Source organism: Mirounga angustirostris, unplaced genomic scaffold (assembly GCF_029215605.1).
Source record: "Mirounga angustirostris isolate CCGP_5_RB_7025 unplaced genomic scaffold, mMirAng1.0.hap1 SCAF_4, whole genome shotgun sequence".
Classification (NCBI taxonomy): domain Eukaryota; kingdom Metazoa; phylum Chordata; class Mammalia; order Carnivora; family Phocidae; genus Mirounga; species Mirounga angustirostris.
This window is the reverse complement of record NW_026991712.1, coordinates 156,996,128-157,007,169: the sequence shown is the minus strand read 5'-3', so window position 1 is coordinate 157,007,169 and position 11,042 is coordinate 156,996,128.

Genomic DNA, 11,042 nt, shown 5'->3' with positions numbered 1-11,042 from the left:
TCCCTCTGTCCCTCCCCCTGCTTGTGCTCTCTTTCTCTCTCTCTCTCAAATAAATTTTAAAAATCTTTAAAAAAAATAAATAACAAATAAATCCAGTGCCCCTTGAAAAATAAGAAAACTTCCTTAAAATGAAAAAGAGCATCTATAGCAATATCTCTATAAAAACTCATACTTTAAAGTATGAGTAAGCTTCTAAACCTTAGAAGCATTTCTCTTAATATTGGTAACTAAGCAGGTCAATGAGATGGGGTACTTCTATCACCATTAATGCTCAGCATGATATTGGAGGTGCTGACCAATACAATAAGACCAGAAAATGAAGGCAGACGTATAAGGATTGGAAAGGAAGAGATTTATATGCAGGTTATATCACCATTTGCATAAAAAATAGGAAGAGTTAACATTTACTGAGCACTTAATATGTGTAGGTTCTGTTCAGTAAGCATTACATGTATAATGCCACTTAATTCTACTTTTTAAAAAATGCTAGGAGATAGGTACAATTATTGTCCCCATCTTATAGCTGATGACACTAGGGCAGAGAAGGTAAGAAATTCACTAAAGACTAACAAGGCAGTCTAATCCTAGGGCCTTAAGTTTTAACCACATTTTATATTATAACTTTACTGCCATCAATACAACTTTTAGCAGACAAAGAGAGGAATGAGACGATCCAATGTAATAAAAGTAACATGTCTTTAGGGCTAGAGGAGAGGGCATAACAGTGGTTCTCAACCTTGGCTGCATATTAGAATCTTTGAAGGAGCTTTGAAAAACCCTAATGCCCAGGCTGCACCCAGACCAATTAAATCAGAATCGTGGAAGGCTGGAAAGGCCTCAGCTTCTAAAGAACAACAGACTTAAAATATCTTAAGAGCATTCAAGAATTCACTCAAATTGTGATGGAAGTTTCCTTTCTTGCAACCTGGCTGAGGTTGCAAATTTCAATCAGATGAATTACAGAAGGGTGTAATTTGAACCCAGGAGAAGGGTATGGACAAGAAATCCCCTGTTATGGCAACTATAAGAAGGGGTCACTGTAATGGAACAGAATAGAGAACCCAGATATGGACCCTCAGCTCTGTGGTCAAATAATCTTTGACAAAGCAGGAGAAAACATGCAATAGAAAAAAGACAGTCTCTTCAATAAATGGTGCTGGGAAAATCGGACAGCCACATGCAGAAGAATGAAACTCGACCATTCTCTAACACCATACACAAAGATAAACTCAAAATGGATGAAAGACCTCAATGTGAGACAGGAATCCATCAAAATCCTAGAGGAGAACATAGGCAGTAACCTCTCTGACATCGCCCACAGCAACTTCTTTCAAGATACATCTCCAAAAGCTAGTGAAACAAAAGCAAAAATGAACTTCTGGGACTTCATCAAGATAAAAATCTTCTGCACAGCAAAGGAAACAGTCAACAAAACAAAGAGGCAACCCACAGAATGGGAGAAGATATTTGCAAATGACACTACAGATAAAGGGCTGGTATCCAAGATCTATAAAGAACTTCTCAAACTCAACACCCAAAAAACAAATAATCAAGTCAAAAAGCGGGCAGAAGATATGAAAAGACACTTCTCTGAAGAAGACATACAAATGGCTAACAGACACATGAAAAAATGTTCATCATCATTAGCATCAAAACCACATTGAGATACCACCTTACACCAGTTAGAATGGTAAAAAATGGACAGGAAAAGAAACAACAAATGTTGGAGGGGTTGTGGAGAAAGGGGAACCCTCTTACACTGTTGGTGGGAATGTAAGTTGGTACAGCCACTTTGGAAAACAGTGTGGAGGTTCCTCAAAAAGTTAAAAATAGAGTTACCCTATGACCCAGCAATTGCACTCCTGGGTATTTACCCCGAAGACACAGATGTAGTGAAAAGAAGGGCCATATGCACCCCAATGTTCATAGCTGCAATGTCCGCAACAGCCAAACTGTGGAAAGAGTCAAGATGCCCTTCAACTGATGAATGGATAAAGAAGATGTGGTCCATATATACAATGGAATATTACTCAGCCATCAGAAAGGATGAATACCCAACTTTCACATCAACATGGATGGGACTGGAGGAGATTATGCTAAGTGAAATAAGTTAAGCAGAGAAAGTCAATTATCATATGGTTTCACTTATTTGTGGAACATAAGGAATAGCATGGAGGACATTAGGAGAAGGAAGGGAAAAATGAAGGGAGGGAAATCGGAAGGAGAGATGAACCATGAGAGACTATGGACTCTGGGAAACAAACACGGTTTTAGAGGGGAGGGGGGAGGGGAGATTGGTTAGCCCAGTGATGGGTATTAAGGAGGGCACGTACTACATGGAGCACTGGGTGTTATATGAAAACAATGGATCGTGGATCACCACATCAAAAACCAATGATGTAATGTATGGTGACTAACATAACATAATAAAATTAAAAAAAAAAACAAAAAACGAAGGGGTCACTGTATCCACATGTGGCTCAGGTAGAATCATCTTGGAAGCCTGCAAAGCTCAGGTCCTGCTTCCCAGTGTCGATTCTCTGACTGATAATGACCTTACGGTGTTAATAAATTGTCAACCCAACAGCCTCTGCTTGTTTAAGATGTCAACCTTAGCCTTCCTAAGAAGGTAACTATATCAGAGCCATAAACTGTTGAGCTGGTCACCTCAAGGTGACCCTCCAAGATGGTAACTCTATCATGGTTGTGAATTTTGGTGACCCAGTAATCTGAACTTCCTAGACATGTTAGACCTTCTTTCTCAGTGATTAAGTAGCTTTCAAACCTGAAAAGGCTTAAAATTAAAAATAGAGATGATAAGTAAATCAAACCTATCATATTTATACTTTTGTGTTTAAAATATGTGTGTGTCATAATTTTGAAGTAAATGGCATATTGAAGAATCTGGTAGTCTATGAGGTGTAAGAAAATTTAATTAAGTTTGGAAATAGTACTGGAATATCTGAAAACTAGATCTACTAGATTTATGTTACATATACATATATAAAACAAATTTTTGTCCAGTACTTGGGAAGGATTTGCTCATTAGGGATGGAAACTGGATTAATCGGGCATATGAAGCATATAAAATGAAAATAGAACATATGAAATTTACAAATAGAGTTTAAAATGCTTAATGGAGGGGAAGGCACCTGGCTGGCTCAGTTGATAGAGCATGTGACTCTTGATCTCAGGGTTTGGGTTTGAGCCCTATGTTGAGTGTAGAGATTACTTAAAAGACTTAATAAAGTCTTTTAAAAAAATGCTTAATGGAATTACATATTATAAATTTAAAAATGGGATTAATTGTTTAAGAGTTTAGGTCCTGGAGTGTCTGGTTTTGCGTCTGTCTTTGGCTCGGGTCATGATCCCAGGGTCCTGGGATCGATCCCCGCATCGGGCTCCCTGCTCTGCGGGAAGCCTGCTTCTCCCTCTTCCTCTGCCTGCCACTCACCCTGCATGTGCTCTCTCTCTCTCTCTCTGTCCAATAAATAAATAAAATCTTTAAATTCTTTAAAAAAAAAGAGTTTAGATTGTTCTGCCTGTCGCTTGAACAATATTAAAATATCCCTTTAAACCTAATTAATATATATTTTTAAAGATTTTATGTATTTATTTATTTTGAGAGAGAGAGCAGGAGATGGGGAAGAAGGGGAAGGGAAGAGGGAGAGGCAGAGGCAGAGAATCTCAACCACGACCATGAGATCATGACCTGAGCCAAAACCAATAGTTGGACACATAACTGACTGAACCACCCAGGTGCCCCAACCTAATTAATATATATATATTTAAAGATTTATTAATTAGAGAGAGAGCATTAGTTGGGGGGGGGGAGGGAGAAAGAATCTCAAGCAGACTCTGCAGTGAGCATGGAGCCCAATGCAGGGCCTGATCCCATGACCCTGAGATCACAACCCGAACCAAAACCAAGAATCAGATGCTCAAACTGCACCACCCAGGTGCCCCAACCTAATTAATATTTTTGTATAGATATAATAAATTTATTAATAGTATAGTTGTAAATTAAACTTTTAAGGCTTAAATAAAGCCAAAGTTTTGAGTTTGTAGATGAATAAGTGTAATGTTAATTTAAAACCCAAGATGCTAGAGTCTTTTCTGTTCACCAAATCTGCCCTCAGACCTGAAAAAATAATCACACAGATGCTATTATTATATATATTTAACAAATGAAGAACTGAAGCTCAGAAAAGTTCAGACTGCAGCAATACATAGACTCCATGTATGTCTGGCTTTAAAGCCTGTGCTCTTAACCAGTGTACATATGGCTTCCCTGAGTGACCACACCCCTAAAAGCCTCTGGGCTCAAGTACAGATAAAAAATGTGGCTGCCTCTCTCTCAAATGTTCCCCCCAAAGAATCATTGCATCTCATTAACTCTGCCTAGCTTAAGGGTCTATTCTGGAACCAATCACTGTGTCTGGGGAAATATGATGCTTTAATTGGCTGTGCCTGGGATTTACCCCAAGTTTGAGGTAGAGTCAACTCCACCACAAACACTTGGGCCTAGAGCAGAGATTGTGTAGTGTATGTGGGACATCATCAAATGGATCAACATATGCATTGTGGGCGTCCCAGAAGGGGAAGAGAAATAGAAAGGGACAGAGATAATATCTGAAGAAATAATGGCTGAAAACTTCCCAAATTTGATGAAAGATATGAATATAAACATCTAAGAAGCTCCATGAACTCCAAGTAAGATGAACTCAAAGAGACCCACGTCGAGAGACATTAGGATCAAACTTTCAAAAGACAAAGACAAAGAGAGAATCGTAAAAGCAGCAAGAGAGAAACATCATCAAATACAAGGGATCCTCAATAAGACCATAAGCAGATTTTTCATCAGAAACTTTGGAGGCCAGAAGACAGTGGCCTAACACATTCAAAGTGTTCAAAGAAAATAAAAACTGCCAACCAGGATTTGTATGTGGCAAAAATGTCTTTCAAAAGGTTAGGAGAAATTAAGACATTCTCTGATAAACAAAAGCTGAAGGAATCTGTGACCACTAGATCTGGTCTGCAAGAAATGCTCAAGGGAGTCCTACAAGGTGGAATTAAAAGGATACCAGACAGTAACTTGAAGCCATATACAGAAATAGAAATCTCAATAAAAGTAAATGCATGGTAATTACAACAGCTAGTATTACTGTAACAGTGGTTTGTAACTGCACTTGGTGTTTTCTATATCATGTGCATTAAGGAGAGCACTTGATGAAATGAGGGTGTTATATGTAACTGATGAATCACTAAATTCTACCCCTGAAATTAGTAATACAGTATATGTTAACTAAAATGAATTTATTTTTTTTTTATTTTTATTTTTTAAAGATTTTATTTATTTATTTGAGAGAGAGAATGAGAGAAAGCACATGAGAGGGGGGAAGGTCAGAGGGAGAAGCAGACTCCCTGCCGAGCAGGGAGCCCAATGCGGGACTCGATCCAGGGACTCCAGGATCATGACCTGAGCCGAAGGCAGTCGCTTAACCAACTGAGCCACCCAGGCGCCCCTAAAATGAATTTAAATAAAACATTTTTTAAAAACATAAAATCTGCATGTGCCTAGAAGTGTATTCATGAGGCTAAATAAATAAATTAATAAATAAAAATTAAAAAAATAAAGAGAATAATACACTTAAAGAAAAAAACCCTAATTATTGGTTTAAAAGCTGGTGTTAGTGTAACTTCAGATTATAACTCCAAATTTTGTTTTTGACATAATTTAAGAGACTAAAGAATTTAAAAGAATTATTAGTTTATGTTTCAGGGCACACGATGTATAAAGATATAATTTTGTGGCATCAACGACCAAAATGGGTGGGGACAGAACTGAAAAGGAACAGAGTTTTTGTATCTTATTAAGCTGTTATAAGTTCAAATTAGAGTGTTATAACTTTAGGATGTTAAATGCAATCCCCATGGTAACCACAAAGAAAATAGCTACAGAATATAAACAAAAGGAAAAGAGAAAGGAATTTAAACATTTTATTACAAAAAAAAATCAACTAAACACAAGAGAAGACAGTAATGCAAGAAACAAGAGACAAAAAAAGCTATGGGGCATATAGAAAACAAATAGCAAAATGACGGAAGTAAATCCCTCCTTATTGGTAATTACTCTACATGTAAATGGTTTAATTTTTCCAGTCAAAAGACAGACTGGCAGAATGGATAAAAACACCTGTTTCAACTAAGATGCTGTCTACCAAAGACTCACTTTAGATCCAAAGACACAAATAGATTGAAAGTGAAAAGACAGAAAAAGATATTCCACACAAACAGTAGCCAAAGGGGAGTAAAGATAGCTCTCCTAATATCAGACAAAATAGACTTTAAAGCAAAAACGTTTAAAGATTACTAGGGGTATTAGCAGGAAATAAGGGTGTAAGAAAAAGCAAGCCAGTGGGCGCCTGGGTGGCTCAGTCGTTAAGCGTCTGCCTTCGGCTCAGGTCATGATCCCGGGGTCCCGGGATTGAGTCCCACATCGGGCTCCCTGCTTGGCAGGAAGCCTGCTTCTCCCTCTCCCACTCCCCCTGCTTGTGTTCCTGCTCTCGCTATCTCTCTCTGTCAAATAAATAAAAATCTTTAAAAAAAAAAAAAAAAAAGCAAGCCAGTGACTACAGAGCCTTAAATGACCGATTAGGTATTCTTTCTGCAGTGTGTAGTCACCAAGGCTATCCAGCAGGGAGGACTGCTAATCCTCTCGTCTCTTTCAGTGACGAGAACTGAAACAGGAACAGTATGGAGGAAGTGGACTTGGTTGAGGAGGTATTTCAGTTTACACTCAGAGAACAATAAATCTTTTCCCATAAATGACTTGACCTGAAATATCCTTTATAGAGCTTGCCTCTGAAGATGTATCTCAAAGAGTTAGACATGATTTTTGAAAATATAAAATGAAAGGCTAAAGTTTGCCTAAGCTCCAGCACCTATTGCCCAAAGAATAAAAGAACAACTTTATAGATTTTTGACCCAGTTGCTTTTGATCTAAGTGGTTTTTAAGAAAGCCAGCAAAGTTGGCTATATAATATAATAATAATAATAATAATAATAACCATTTAGTGAGCACTTGCTGTGAGCCAGGTACCATAAGTCTCTTCTCATCCAATACTCACAACAACCCTGTGGTGATATATGTTCAGTTATTAATCCTCTTTTCATAGATAAAAAAACGGAGTCTAAGAGAGGTCACAGAATCATATGCAGCATTACTTAAAGTTCTGTGCTCCCTGTTTCAAAGTCACATTCTCAGGCACCACACTTCACATACATGAGCAGTTGCACTAGGCAGAGAGCATATAGCACTGCCCACCCTCCCCTCCGCCAGGATGATGGGCTGACAAGAAAGAAACTGCCTGACTTTTTTATGTTTCAATTTGTTCAGCAATAAATGGAAATAAAAACTGCCTCTTTATTGAGCAGAGTGATGGAAGATAAGACCAGTTTTTCCTCTTGATTGGATTTCAAAGGAGGCAGCTCAACCATGATGGAAATGGAAGGCTGGTTAAGAGAGTGTTCTTCTGTTAGCAGCACAGCTGCAGCTGCCTCATCTAGACAATGGGCATAATCATAAGAGTATGTACCCCCTAGGGTGTTTCTAAAGATCTAATGTATTAATAGATGTCATAGATTTAGAACAGTTCTTGACAGGGGCGCCTGGCTGGCTCCGACAGTTAAGCGTCTGCCTTCAACTCAGGTCATGATCTCCCAGTCCTGGGATGAGTCCCGCATTGGGCTTCCTGCTCAGCAGGGAGCCTGCTTCTCCCTCTCCCTCTGCCCCTCTACCCTGCTTTTGCTCTCTCTCAAATAAATAAATAAAATCTTAAAAAAAAAAAAAAAAAGAACAGTGCTTGACAAATAGTACTCACTATCTAAACACCGGCTGCTATTGGTATTAAAGATAGAAACTAGGCCACCAGGGATCACTGTGGCCATAAATATATGTAACCTTCAAGCAGAGAGAGGAGAGAAGCCCATACTCACCTTGGCTTCCTCTCAGTTGGCATTTAGTTTGGAGGATTAGCTAGCTATAATCTTGGCCAACAGAAAGGAAAACTCAAAGATATGACACGGATGGAGAAAGAAAGTGTCGGGAAATGATAATAGTTCCTATTTTTTATCTTTTCTCTGGTCAAGCTCTACATGAAGAGTATACCAGTTGGTCTTGTCTAATCCTCGCAGATCTCTAGGGTAAGTATTGTTTTATTATTTTTTAAGATTTTATTTATTTATTTGTCAGAGAGAGAGAGAGCAAGCGAGAGAGAGAGAGAGAGCACAAGCAGGGTAAGGGGCAGAGGAAGAAGCAGACTTCCCACTGAGCAAGGATCCTGATGTGGGACTCGATCCCAGGACCCTAGGATCATGACCTGAGCTGAAGGTAGACGCCTAACCAAATGAGCCACCCAGGCATCCCTGGGGCAAGTATTCTTAACTGTGTCTCTTGTCTTAGCTTCCACTCCCACCTCTGTAAAAAGACAATAAAAACTGATGGGGATTTGTGTCTGGACATTATGCCCCCAGAGCCTTTACTTCTAACCCCTATCCTCAAGCTTCTTGAGGATCTGCCACTGAGAACCAGATGTCAAGGTCAGGTGTCAACAGGCTGTGGTGTTGGGGGGGACTGAGACACACTGTAAATTACATGACAATCTGCACTAAGGTGTGTGGAAATAAATTATAGGCCCCAAATACTTTGATATGCATTGTTTAAAATTAGACTTTAAACCCTAGGCCACAAGTATCAGTGATATACCATGAGAAACTCTGAGTGCATCCTGTTGGCACAAGTGCTTTTGAAATACAAAACACTAAAAAATCTTCTATCCTCTGCTTAGAAAGAAAGGAAAGCAGTGAGAGAATATTTACCTTCCAGTTTTTATAAAGTTTAGGTTAAATCTATCCTTATCCTTCATACTGCTTTCTATCATAGCGAGCAATTGAATTCTGAAGACCCCTTTTTAGGAAAGGCAATGAAATTCTTGTAATAGTCAGAGGTTTGTTTTCATAACTATCTTTCATGGGTTGTTGTAACCTTACAACTATATTTTTGTTATAGAAACCTATACATGTTGAAATGTGGAGAGTTATGTTGATCCCCTCAAAGTTGTAAAATATGCCACAGGAGGTTGGATCTGCTCACCAACCCATGATAACTAACCTGCTGACCATAACTACAGATTACAATTAACACAAATTATCAAAACTGTGAAGTCTCATCTTACATTTAAAAACAAAACAAAAGTTCTCAGGTTATCTAAAGGCCCTACATGATCTAGCACTCTGTCACCTCTCTGACCTCATTTACTTGTCACCTGGTCCAGTTGCCTTGGCCTCCTAGCTGGTCCTCCAACACACCAAACATGGTCCTGCCTTTGCACCTTAGAACTTGCTGTACCTTGACTTTGAAGGTTTCTCCCCCAGACACATATATGATTTGCTCCCTCCCTCACTCATCTGTGTTCAAATACCACTCCCTCAGGGAGGCCCTCAAATTATCTCATCTAAATCTGACCTATCCATACCTGCCCTCACAATCCATCATCCTCTCTCTTTAGATTGCCTTTTCCCCTCATTACACAAATCACCATCTGATACTTTATTATGCATTTGTTGATTGCTTATTGGTTCCCCCTCCCTCAAAAAGTAAGCTCCATGAAGTCCTATCTTTATTATCCCCGGCCCCGGAAGAATGCCAGACACCCAGTAATTGGTCAGTAAATGAATGAAGCAAAACAAAAGATCTGAGTTCCAAGACAGGAAACAGCTTGCACCGGGAATGCATCACCAGGTGGTTTAGGAGATATCCAGTCAGAGCCAGAGATGACCTTGAGAATGGAAGAAATCCCTGGGAAATCACAGAAATCTCGGGGGTGAGCACCAGACTTTCCCAATAGAATGGAAGAGGGAATGTGGACTAATTTCATCTGATGGTTGCTTTACACATATATTATCTTATTTCATCTTAGTATCACCACAGAGGAGGAAACTGAAGATCAGAAAGGTGATTTCTTCAAGGTTATTCTGCTAAATAGCACCTTCTTTCCAAGATACCACGTTGCTTAGGAGAAAGCTTGGCAAAGAGCATGTGCCCAGTTAAGTAACAGTTGAAGGAATGAATGGACACTTTGTAGGGAAAGTGACAGTTAATTTAATCCAGCTGAGATCAAATGGCCTTATAGAGAGAGCAACGGCAGATCAGGAGAAAGAAGGAGCTTGCACAAAAAGTTTTGGGTTAGTTAGGTGAGGAGCTGTACAGGAAACACTGAGCACATCACTGTGGCTGGATCCTACAGTGCTGACGGAGCGTATTGGGAGACAAGGTTTCCAAGGACCAGAATGTGAACAATCTTGACTGCTAGGTTAAGGAATCTGGTCTTTATCATGAGATAGTGAGGAACATTAAGCCGTAGAAAAATGTGGTCAGACATTGCTTTAGGAAGGTCATTCTGGGATGCCAGGGATAGGGTCACCAAATGGATTTGTTGTAATAGTCCCAGTGAAGGGTTATCGCCAAAGCAATCTATTCTCTCGGAACCCCTGAGAGGTTGAGGTTATCGCCTGCCCTAAGTGTTCATACAACAGCCACTAGTTGGCAGCAGTGTCCCAAGGAGCAGCTTCCCAGGGCTGTGATGGGATATATCACCTGGTGGAAAACAAGGTTAGGTGGCAGGGTGATCTGAGTGGAGGGAACCCAAAGGCCCACAGGGGAAGGAGTATGTGGAGGTCAGAGAACAAAGTGATCAATGCCTAGAGGATGGTTAGGGTGAAGTGGGGGCAGTGGTGAGCGACGAGGCTACATCTGAGCCCTAGAAACTGATCCTGAATTGCCTTGTATTTCTGGACTAAGGAAGATGGGCATTATCTCAAGGGAAATGGGGACCCAGGGAAGGTTTTAAGTAGGAGAGAGACATGACCAGATGTGCATTTTAGAAAGATTTGCAGGGATGCCTGGCTGGCTCAGTCAGTAGAACATGGAACTCTTGACCTTGGGGTTGTGAGTTCAAGCCCCGCATTGGTATAGAGATTAC